Genomic DNA, 5,963 nt, shown 5'->3' on the forward strand with positions numbered 1-5,963 from the left:
CAAAAGATAATCCAAATATGATCAAAAGATGTCCAAAGATGTCTAATATAATAGTAAAAGGTCCTATTTATATTAAACTAGTTACTAGGGTTTACAGAGATAAGTAAATGATGCAGAAATCCACTTCCGGGGCCCACTTGGTGTGTGCTTGGGTTGAGCATTGAGCTTTCATGTGTAGAGACTTCTTTTGGAGTTAAACACCAGGTTGTAACCTGTTTCTGGCGTTTAACTCTGCTTTGCAACTTGTTTCTGGCATTTAACTCCAGAATAGGGCAGGAAGCTGGCGTTGAATGCCAGTTTGCGTCGTCTAAACTCGGGAAAAGTATAGACTATTATATATTTCTGGAAAGCCCTGGATGTCTATGTTCCAACAAAATTGAGAGCGCGCCATTTGAACTCTTGTAGCTCCAGAAAATCCACTTTGAGTGCAGGGAGGTCAGAATCCAACAGCATCTGCAGTCCTTCTTCAGCCTCTGAATCAGATTTTTGCTCAAGTCCCTCAATTTCAGCCAGAAAGTACCTGAAATTACAGAAAAACACACAAACTCATAGTAAAGTTCAGAAATGTGATTTTTAATTAAAAACTAATAAAAATATACTAAAAACTAACTAAATCATACTAAAAACTATGTAAAAACAATGCCAAAAAGCGTATAAATTATCCGCTCATCACAACACCAAACTTAAATTGTTGCTTGTCCCCAAGCAACTGAAAATCAAATAGGATAAAAAGAAGAGAATATACTATAAATTCCAAAATATCAATGAAACTTAGCTCCAACTAGATGAGCGAGACTAGTAGCTTTTTGCCTCTTGAATAGTTTTGGCATCTCACTTTATCCATTGAAGTTCAGAATGATTGGCATCTATGGGAACTCAGAATTCAGATAGTGTTATTGATTCTCCTAGTTCAGTATGTTGATTCTTGAACACAGCTACTTTATGAGTCTTGGCCGTGGCCCTAAGCACTTTGTTTTCCAATATTACCATCGGATACATAAATGCCACAGACACGTAACTAGGTGAACCTTTTCAGATTGTGACTCAGCTTTGCTAAAGTCCCCAATTAGAGGTGTCCAGGGTTCTTAAGCACACTCTTTTTTTGCTTTGGACCTCGACTTTAACCGCTCAGTCTCAAGCTTTTGGCTTGACACCTTCACGCCACAAGCACATGGTTAGGGACAGCTTGGTTTAACCGCTTAGGCCAGGATTTTATTCCTTTAAGCCCTCCTATCCACTGATGCTCAAAGCCTTGGATCCTTTTTATTACCCTTGCCTTTTTGTTTAAAGGGTTACTGGCTTTTTGCTCTTGCCTTTTGGTTTTAAGAGCTTTTGACTTTTTCTGCTTACTTTTTCTTTTTCTTTCTTTTTTTCGCCATTTTTTTCTCTTTTTTTTGCAAGCCTTTGTATTCACTGCTTTTTCTTGCTTCAAGAATAATTTTTATGATTTTTCAGATTATTAAATAACATTTCTCCTTTTTCATCATTCTTCAAGAGCCAACAATTTTAACATTCATAAACAACAAATTCAAAAGACATATGCACTGTTCAAGCATTCATTCAGAAAACAAAAAGTATTGTCACCACATCAAAATAATTAAACTAATTTCAAGGATGAATTCGAAATCATGTACTTCTTGTTCTTTTGTTTTTATAACAGTTTTCATTTAAGAGAGGTGATGGACTCATAGGACATTCATAGCTTTAAGACATAGACACTTAAACACTAATGATCATGTAATAAAGACACAAACATAAACATAAACATAAAGCATAGTAAATGAAAAACAGAAAAATAAGAACAAGGAGATTAAGGAACGGGTCCACCTTAGTGAGGGTGGCGTCTTCTTCCTCTTGAAGAACCAATGGTGTTCTTGAGCTCCTCTATGTCTCTTCCTTGTCTTTGTTGCTCCTCCCTCATAGCTCTTTGATCTTCTCTAATCTCATGGAGGATGATGGAGTGCTCTTGGTGCTCCATCCTTAGTTGTCCCATGTTGGAACTTAATTCTCCTAGGGAGGTGTTGATTTGCTCCCAATAGTTTTGTGGAGGAAAGTGCATCCCCCGAGGCATCTCAGAGATTTCATGGTGAGGAATTTCCTCATGCTCTTGTTGAGGTCCATGATCTCTTGTTTGCTCTATCATTTTCTTGGTGATGGGCTTGTCCTCATCAATGAGGATGTCTCCCTCTATGTCAATTCCATCTGAATTACAGAGGTGACAAATGAGGTGAGGAAAGGCTAACCTTGCCAAAGTGGAGGACTTGTCAGCCACCTTGTAAAGTTTTTGAGGTATAATCTCATGAACTTCCACTTCCTCCCCAATCATGATACTATGGATCATGATGGCCCGGTCTACAGTAACTTCAGACCGGTTGCTAGTAGGGATAATTGAGCGTTGAATAAACTCCAACCATCCTCTAGCTACACGCTTAAGGTCCGGTCTTCTCAATTGAACCGGCTTGTCTCTTAAGTCAACTTTCCATTGAGCTCCTTCTACACATATGTCCATGAGGACTTAGTCTAACCTTTGATCAAAGTTGACCCTTCTAGTGTAGGGGCGTGCGTTTTCTTGCATCATTGGCAAGTTCAACGCCAGCCTTACATTTTCTGGACTGAAATCTAAGTATTTCCCCCGAACCATGGTAAGCCAGTTCTTTGGGTTTGGGTTCAAAATTTGATCATGGTTCCTAGTGATCCATGCATTTGCATAGAACTCTTGAACCATTAAGATCCCAACTTGTTGAATAGGGTTGGTGAGAACTTCCCAACCTCTTCTTTGGATCTCATGTCGGATCTCCAGATACTCATTCTTTTTGAGCTTGAAAGGAACCTTAGGGATCACTTTCTTCTTGGCCACAACTTCATAGAAGTGGTCTTGATGGACCTTTGAGATGAATCTCTCCATCTCCCATGACTCAGAGGTGGAAGCAATTGCCTTCCCTTTCCTCTTTCTTGAGGTTTCTCTGGCCTTAGGTGCCATTACTGGTTATGGAAAAACAAAAAAGCAATGCTTTTACCACACCAAACTTAAAATGTTTGCTCGTCCTCGAGCAAAAGAAGAAAGAAAAATGGAGGAGAGGGAGAGAGGTGTGTATTCGGCCAATGGGAAGAAGAAAGGGTTGTGTTGTGTGAAAATGAAGAAGGAATGAGGGGTTTATATAGGAGTGGGGGGGAGGTTTAGGGTTCGGTCATGGGGTTGGGTTTGGGTGGGAAATGAATTTGAATTTGTAGGTAGGTGAGGTTTTTGGGGGAGAGAGGATGGATGTGAGTGGTGAAGAGGTGCTGGGGAAGAGTGATTGAAGTGATTGGAGAAGGGTATTTGGGGAAGAGAGTTATGAAAAGGTGTGAAGAGGAGAGAAGAAGAAGTGGGGTAGGTGGGGATCCTGTGGGGTTCACAGATCCAATGGGGTCAAGGACTTAGCATCCCTGCTCCAATTAGGCGTGCAAAATGCCCTTTGTATGCAATACTGGCGTTTAACGCCAGACTGCTGCCTGTTTTTGGCGTTAAACGCCCAAATGTAGCCTGTTTCTGGCGTTTAACGCTAGGTTAATGCTTGTTTCTGGCGTTAAACACCAGACAGATGCTTATTTCTGGCGTTTAAACGCCAGAATGTTCTTTCTCCAGGGTGTGCTGTTTTGAATGTTGTTTTTCATTCTGTTTTTTATTTTTCAGTAGTTTTTATGACTTCACATGATCATCAACCTAAAGAAAACATAAAATAACAATGGAAAATAAATAGATATAATTAAATAACATTGGGTTGCCTCCCAACAAGCGCTTCTTTAATGTCAATAGCTTGACAGTCAGCTCTCATGGAGCCTCACAGATGTTCAGAGCATTATTGGGACCTCTCAACACCAAACTTAGAATTTGAATGTGGGGGTTCAACATCAAACTTAGAGTTTGGTTGTGGCCTCCTAACACCAAACTTAGAGTTTGACTGTGGGGTCTTTGGTTGACTCTGCAGTGAGAGAAGCTTTTCATGCTTCCTCTCCAATGTTACAGAAGGAGATCCTTGAGTTTTAAACACAAGGTTGTCCTCATTCAGTTGAAGGACCAACTCTCCTCTGTCCATATCAATCACAGCTTTTGTTGTGGCTAGGAAGGGTCTTCCAAGGATGATGGATTCATCATCATCCTTCCCAATGTCTAGGATTATGAAATCAGTAAGGATGTATAGGCCTTCAACCTTTACTAACACGTCCTCTACTAGTACATAAGCCTGTTTTCTCAAGTTGCCTGCCATCTCTAATGAGATTCTGGCAGCTTGCACCTCAAAGATCCCAAATCTTTCCATTACAGAGAGTGGCATAAGGTTAATGCTTGACCCCAGGTCACACAGAGCCTTCTCAAAGGTCATGGTGCCTATGGTATAGGTTATTAAGAATTTACCAGGATCCTGTTTCTTTTGAGGTAATTTCTGCCTATCCAATGCATTCAGTTCATTGGTGAGCAAGGGAGGTTCATCTTCCCAAGTCTCATTACCAAATAAATTGGCATTCAGCTTCATGATTGCACCAAGGTACTTAGCAACTTGATCTTCAGTAATGTCTTCATCCTCTTCAGAGGAAGAATACGCATCAGAGCTCATGAAGGGCAGAAGCAAGTTGAATGGAATCTCTATGGTCTCTGTATGAGCCTCAAATTCCTTTGGTTCCTCAAAGGGAAACTTCTTATTGGTCAGTGAACGTCCTAGGAGGTCTTCTTCACTAGGATTCACGTCCTTCTCCTCCTCTCTGGGTTCGGCCACACCAAGTAAGGTAATGGCCTTGCACTCTCTTTTTGGATTCTCTTCTGTATTGCTTGGGAGAGTACTAGAAGGAATTTTAGTGACTCTTTTACTCAGCTGGCCCACTTGTGCCTCCAAATTTCTAATGGAGGACCTTATTTCATTCATGAAACTTAGAGTGGCCTTAGATAGATCAGAGACTATATTTGCTAAGCTAGATGGACTCTGCTCAGAATTCTCTATCTGTTGCTGAGTGGATGATGGAAAAGGCTTGCTATTGCTAAATCTGTTTCTTCCACCATTATTAAAGCCTTGTTGAGGCTTTTGTTGATCCTTCCATGAGAAATTTGGATGATTTCTCCATGAGGGATTATAGGTGTTTCCATAGGGTTCACCCATGTAATTCACCTCTGCTATTGTAGGGTTCTCAGGATCATAAGCTTCTTCTTCAGAAGATGCCTCTTTAGTACTGTTGGATGCAGCTTGCAATCCATTCAGACTCTGAGAAATCATATTGACTTGCTGAGACAATATTTTGTTCTGAGCCAATATGGCATTCAGAGCATCAATTTCAAGAACTCCCTTCCTCTGAGGCGTCCCATTACTCACAGGATTCCTTTCAGAAGTGTACATGAACTGGTTATTTGCAACCATGTCAATGAGTTCCTGAGCTTCTGCAAGCGTTTTCTTTAGGTGAATAGATCCACCTGCAGAATGGTCCAATGACATCTTAGCTAATTCAGACAGACCATCATAGAATATATCCAGGATGGTCCATTTTGAAAGCATGTCAGAGGGACACTTTTTGGTCAGTTGCTTGTATCTCTCCCAAGCTTCATAGAGGGATTCACCTTCTTTTTGTCTGAAGGTTTGAACATCCACTCTAAGCTTACTCAGCTTTTGAGGAGGAAAGAACTTGGCTAAGAAAGTCATGACCAGCTTATCCCAAGAGTTCAAGCTATCTTTAGGTTGAGAGTCCAACCATATTCTAGCTCTGTCTCTTACAGCAAACGGGAAAAGCATAAGCCTGTAGACCTCGGGATCAACCCCATTGGTCTTAACAGTATCACAGATCTGCAAGAATTCAGTTAAAAACTGAAAAGGATCTTCTAATGAAAGTCCATAAAACTTACAATTATGTTGCATCAGAGAAACTAATTGAGGTTTTAGCTCAAAATTGTTTGCTCCAATGGCAGGGATTGAGATGCTTCTTCCATGTAAGTTGGAATTTGG

General features: G+C 40.6%; 1 non-coding gene across 1 annotated transcript; it reads left to right on the forward strand.

Annotated features, from left to right (window-relative positions):
- Positions 1-5,513: 5,513 nt before the first annotated feature.
- On the forward strand, positions 5,514-5,621 carry LOC148563386 (small nucleolar RNA R71). The gene has a single exon (XR_015885111.1). It is a non-coding gene; the product is annotated as a small nucleolar RNA R71 (small nucleolar RNA).
- Positions 5,622-5,963: the final 342 nt, after the last annotated feature.

The sequence above is a fragment of the Arachis ipaensis genome, chromosome B5, assembly GCF_059453495.1.
Source record: "Arachis ipaensis isolate K30076 ecotype BB chromosome B5, ASM5945349v1, whole genome shotgun sequence".
NCBI lineage: Eukaryota > Viridiplantae > Streptophyta > Magnoliopsida > Fabales > Fabaceae > Arachis > Arachis ipaensis.